Here is a 6,000-nt window from a genome sequence, read left to right on the forward strand (position 1 = left end):
TTTTAGCTTGGAAGCCAGCCTAAGCTACAGAATAAAATCCTATCTTTACATTAGTAAGCAAACAAAATGCAAAAAAAAAAAAAAAAAAAAATCCCTACACATTTAACTATCTCATGCAGTATTTTTTGTTTGTTTTTTGTCTTTTGTTTTTTTTTCGAGACAGTGTTTCTCTGTGTAGTCCTGGCTGTCCTGGAACTCACTCTGTAGACCAGGCTGGCCTTGAACTCAGAAATCTGCCTGCCTCTGCCTCCCAAGTGCTGGGATTAAAGGCCTGTGCCACTACCACCTGGCACAGTATTTCTTTTTTATGGTGGCCTGCTTAGCACTTACCTAGCAGAACACTATCAAATTAGTTAAGATCTATTGGTAGTGTTCCCTTGGGTAAGGTTGAATATTGGTAGTATAGTATAGTCAAGGTCTGTTGGTAGTGTAGTGAGCAGAGCATTCTTCCTGGGTAAGGTTGAATAAGGTTCCCTCATCTATTTTGATTGGCTGCCTTTTCATCCTCTAAAATCTCCTACAACTTTTATTTCTTCTAAGAGTTTTATAGTTCTAAACTTGTCCATTGATGGATATTGAGTTGTTGTTTTTTGTTTTTTTTGTTTTGTTTTTGTTTGTTTGTTTTTGTTTTTTGTTTTTTGTTTTTTTTGTTTTTTTTTTTTTTTTTTTTTTTTTTTTTTTTTTTTTTTTTTTTTTTTTTGGCTTTTTGAGACAGAGTTTCTCTGTGTAGCTCAGGCTGTCCTGGAACTCACTCTATAGACCAGGCTGGCCTCGAACTCAGAAATCCGCCTGCCTCTGCCTCCCAAGTGCTGGGATTAAAGGCATGTGCCACCACTGCCTGGCAAGTTTTATAGTTCTTTTTTTTTTTAAGATTTATTTGTTTATTGTATATAAGTACACTGTAGCTTGTCTTCAGACACACCAGAAGGGGGCATCAAATCTCATTACAGATGGTAGTGAGCCACCATGTGGTTGCTGGGATTTGAACTCATGACCTCTGGAAGAGCAGTCAGTGCTCTTAACTGCTGAGCCATCTCTCCAGCCTGATATTTATAGCTCTAAACCTTGTCCATCGATGGCTATTGAGTTTTAACTGCTCTGAGCAATATTGTCCCTAGAGCAGACACATAACGATCTCTTTGAGACTCGTCAGAGTTGCTTTCCTACAGACCCTGCTATGGGCTTGCTCAGGCAACTGGTAGGTTCTATCCTTACATGGTTTTTAAAGAAATACCACAGCGGTTTCTACTGCAGCTGTACCATATTATACTCTAACTGATGGTGCACAAGGAGCTCTGGAGCGGGACGGGGTCCTCAAGCTCCATATACTCCATAGCACACCAGCTTGACTCTTTAACAACAAAGGATGTGCACACTTGTTTTGCATCCTGAAGGCTGGGAGTGGGTGCTGTTAGGGTTTCAGCAGAAGAAAGAATGTCTTGGCGAATCGAGGCCAAGTAAATTCTCAGCAATCACACCATCCATGTGGTCACCTCTACTTCTCTCTCTCTCCCTCTCTCTGCCTTTCTCTGCCTCTTCTATCCTCTTAACTCTCCTCCCCATGCCCTGAATAAACTCTCTTCTATACTATGTGGCTGGTCCCTCAGGGAAAGGGATGCCTTGGCATGGGCCCCCTGAGGCACCTTCTTCCCCCATACCTCACCACATTCTCCATAGAACATATCTTAATACCTCTTTACTGTTTTATAAACACATCACTCATGAAGCCCTGGGTTCCATCCTTTGCATCATGTAAGCCAGGTGCAATGCTGCACACCTGCAATCCAACACTTGCAAGGTACATTGGAAGGATAAGAAGGATAAGAAGTTCAAAGTCATCCTTGGTCCACTGGTGACTTGGATACCAGCTGGGGGTACATGAGCTCTTGTGTTGGATGAAAAGAAAAAAAAAAGAAAAGGAAGTTGCACTGGTGTATGAATTAGTTGGAGACTAGAGCTATCCTAACGATGTCTAGTCTTCTAACCATCAACATGGGATCATTATTAATTTAGGTCTTCTTTGTCTTTTTCAACTGTACTTTGTATTTTTCTGAGCACAAGAATCATGCTTCCAACCGGGTGGTCGTACAAGTCTTTAAAGCCCAGCATTCAAGAGGCAGAGAGGCAAATGGATCTCTGTGTATTGGAGGCTAGCCTGGTCTACAGAACAAATTCCAAGACAGCAAGGGCTATACAGAGAAACTCTGTCTTGAAAAACCAACCAATGGGCTGGCGAGATGGCTCAGCGGGTAAGACCACTGACTGCTCTTCCAAAAGTCCTGAGTTCGGACCCCAGCAACCACATGGTGGCTCACAACCACCGGTAATGAGATCTGACGCCCTCTTCTGGTGTGTCTGAAGACAGCTACAGTGAATTACGCTGGATGGAGCAGGGCAGAGTAAGCAGGGCGGGCAGAGGTCCTGAATTCAATTCCCAGCAGCCACACACATGGTAGCTCACGGCCATCTGTACAGCTACAGTGTACTCATACACATAAATAAATAAATCCTTAAAAAAAAAAGAAAGAAAAACCAACCAACAAACCAAACAAACACAAAAACTCAATCATGCTTCCTTTTGAATTTTTAATAGTTTAAAATTACAATGAACTGTCTGTGATGTGCCCATAGGAGATTATTTTTATGGGGCCGGAGAGGAGGCTCAGCAAGAGCACTGGTTGCTCTTCCAGAGGACCTGGGTTCGATTCTCAGCACCAGGAACATCTGTAAGTCAAGTTTCCCCTTCTGGCCTCACAGGGACCAGGCATGCCCATGATACATATATGTTCATGCAAGCAAAACCCCCACATACATTATTTTTAATGAAACTGCTATTACTTTTAAAGGTTAAGAAACAAAGTATGTTAGGTAGGATGTTGGGGCCTGGAATGCTTACATCTTGGTGTGAATTTAAAACATGGAGAGCATGAAGGTAATCCCTCAATTAAGCACGCAATTCCCACAGCTCCTCAGATGCTGTTTCCTCACCCACGTCCTAAAGAAGAGGTGACAGGCACTCGAACAAGCATTTGCAAATAGATATTCTTGGCAGCCGATGGTGGGAACAAGCTGCTGGCATCTTCTGGCAGGTGACCCGATAAAGAACGGCATAAACGCAGCATGGATTGCTGTATGTCTTTAAAAGAAATAAAGCTCAAGCTAGCCATGGTGATAGGAGGCTGAGACAGGAGGATAGCTGTGAGTCTGATGCCAGCCTGGGACACATTATGAGAGCCTGTCTCACAAAGGAAAAAAAGAAAAGAAAAAAGAAATAGAAATAGCCTTTGGTGCTGCTACGTAGAGGGAAGCAGGCTCTTGGTGAAGACTTGATAGGAAGGAGGAGAAATAAAGAGGTTTAAAAAAAAAAAACAAAATGGGCTTCTGAGCCTGGCCTGGTGGTACATGCCTTTAATCCCAGTGCTCAGGAGGCAATGGCAGGAGGATTTTTGTTTTGTTTTGTTTTTTTGTTTTTTTGTTTTTTGAGACTGGGTTTCTCTGTATAGCCCTGGCTATCCTGGAACTCACTTTGTAGACCAGGCTGGCCTCAAACTCAGAAATCCACCTGCCTCTGCCTCTCAAGTGCTGGGTTAAAGGCATGTGCCACCACTTCGTGGTCAGGAGGATCTCTTGAGTTTAAGGCTAGCCTGGTCTACTGAGTGAGTTCCAGGACAGCCAGGGTTACACAGAGAAACCCTGTCTTGACAGCCCCCAAAGGAGAGGCTCTTTTAAGCAGTTATCTGGGTTAGCTAGGTAACTATCTAGAAGAAACCATATTCTGGTGAAAATTAATGAGACTTTATCAAGGGCTCCAATTATTGGCCAGAAGAAGCTAGTTAATTATCACACACAGAAAGCCCCAAACTTCTCAAACCTTTATTTACAACTGAGCTGATCTTTAAAGTTGTCTTGATTAGCTTTTGTTAAGTGAGTATATATTGCCTGGTTGATTACTTTTTGTTAGATTTTTATGCAGTGGTGGCACAGGCCTTTAATCCCAGCACTTGGGAGGCAGAAGCAGGCAGATTTCTGAGTTTGAGGCCAGCCTGGTCTACAGAGTGAGTTCCAGGACAGTTAGGGCTATACAGAGAAACCCTGTCTTGAAAAACAAAACAAAAAAAAAAGATTTGTGTGTGTGTATGTATGTGTCTATGCCACATATGTGGTGCCCTCAGGGGGTAGATGGGGGGCATTAGACCCTGTCTGTCTATGAGTATAGCAGAATATTATTAGGAATATTTTCCTCACCACCCACCCCAGGCATGTGTGGTTCTATCCTAGGTCTCGGGGCTATCCAGCCTCTGGTTCCTGGCCCTCCAGGCAGTGTCAGAGTTGGGCTCCCTCTCTGGTAAGAGTCTCAAGCTGGATCCTTCATGGATTGGCCACTCCCACAATTTCTGAACCACCTTTACCCCAGCACATCATGTAGACAGGACAAATTGTAGGTGGAAGGTTAGGAGTCTTAGCTAGGAGTCACCCTTATGGGTTCCTGGGAGTTTCCATTGCATTAGGTTTCTAGCTCATCCCTGAGATGCCCCCCAATTCCAGTAGTCTCTCCCTCTCTTCTCCCCGACATCTGAGCCCACCAGTCCAGTGCTTTCCCCGGGTCCCTGCCCCACATTTTCACCTGTGGTATCTACTCTTATTTCTCCTCTCCAGGGAGATACATTTGTTCCCCCTGCCCCTCCTTGAGCCTTTCTTGTTATTAGCTTCTCTGGGTCTGTGGATTGTAGCATGGTTATCCTGTACTTTATGGCTAATATGTCAGGGTCCAGCCTTGACACAGGATCAGAGTTCTCAACTGGAAGCAGGGATATCTGGAAGGTGCATAATAAACAGGCACAGACTACTTTTCAGGTACAAACTGACAGGCAATTTTTCAAGGCTTAAAATTGCTCTCTTTCTTCTCTGTCTGTCTGTCTGTCTGTCTGTCTGTCTGTCTGTCTGTCTCTGTCTCTGTCTCTCTGCTCTCTCACTTGCTCACAGCTTGAAGCTACATGCATTCTGCATTCTCCTGCGTACTCTGCTTTTCTCCTGTGTACTTTTCTCCAACTCCCACACTCCTACACACCTCTATGTGTTCCCCTTTCACTCTCACACACACTTCTTCTCCTCACACTCTGATTCTCAACACTCACTGTCCACTCACCTCACACACACCTCATGCGCACCTCACTCTCTCTCCACTCGCTCTTGCCTTTTTCTTGCCCTAGTCTTTTATTGATATTCCAAAAACAGGTAGAAAAAAAAAGACATTCTATAATCATTGCCAAATCAAACTCAAAAGAATAACCACATCCCACAAAGAATTAAGAATTATAACTGTTCCCCAAAGTTTCAAGCTCCCCCTATTCCCAGGCCTGTGGCCAAAATCATAATAATTGCAAATTTATCATTATTTAAACTTTAACTTTTGACTTATACTTCAGAGCTCTGAGGCCAGCTACTTGCATTTTCCTGTGAAGCTCTAATGATAAGTGACATGGGCAAAGCTGCCAGGCAGTGGGCAGAAAGAATCAAGTTAACCTTTAATTCAGCAGTTCCACCTAGCTTTCTGCTTCTGTACATTGCATACACAGACTCTTGTAACAACCCCAGTGTTTTGACTTAGTTTTACTAGTATATAATTTTACGTATTCTATTCTTGCTTATCCAGGAACTACTCTTAAATATTGTACAAAATTTATTTCATAACTTCAATAATTTTTTCCTTTATCAGGGTCCCAAGGTTGGCTCTATTTTATTTTCTAATAATTTCTTCAAACTTTCTTTGCAAGTCAAGCATGAATCTGGAACTACCATTGTGCACTTATTACATTGTTTCCAAGATTAGAGCCTGGGCCATTAAGACTGTGCTGTGCTGTACCCCTATGCCTCAATTTTTAATTGTTTAAGAATCATTACATCAAGGAACATCTAGTTTCATAGAATTCACCAGAACAGGAAAAAGAAATAGGAAAGTCAGATATAATAGAATAATTATGCACACCAAGGCCAACTGAA

Source organism: Mastomys coucha, unplaced genomic scaffold (genome assembly GCF_008632895.1).
Source record: "Mastomys coucha isolate ucsf_1 unplaced genomic scaffold, UCSF_Mcou_1 pScaffold12, whole genome shotgun sequence".
NCBI classification, from domain to species: domain Eukaryota; kingdom Metazoa; phylum Chordata; class Mammalia; order Rodentia; family Muridae; genus Mastomys; species Mastomys coucha.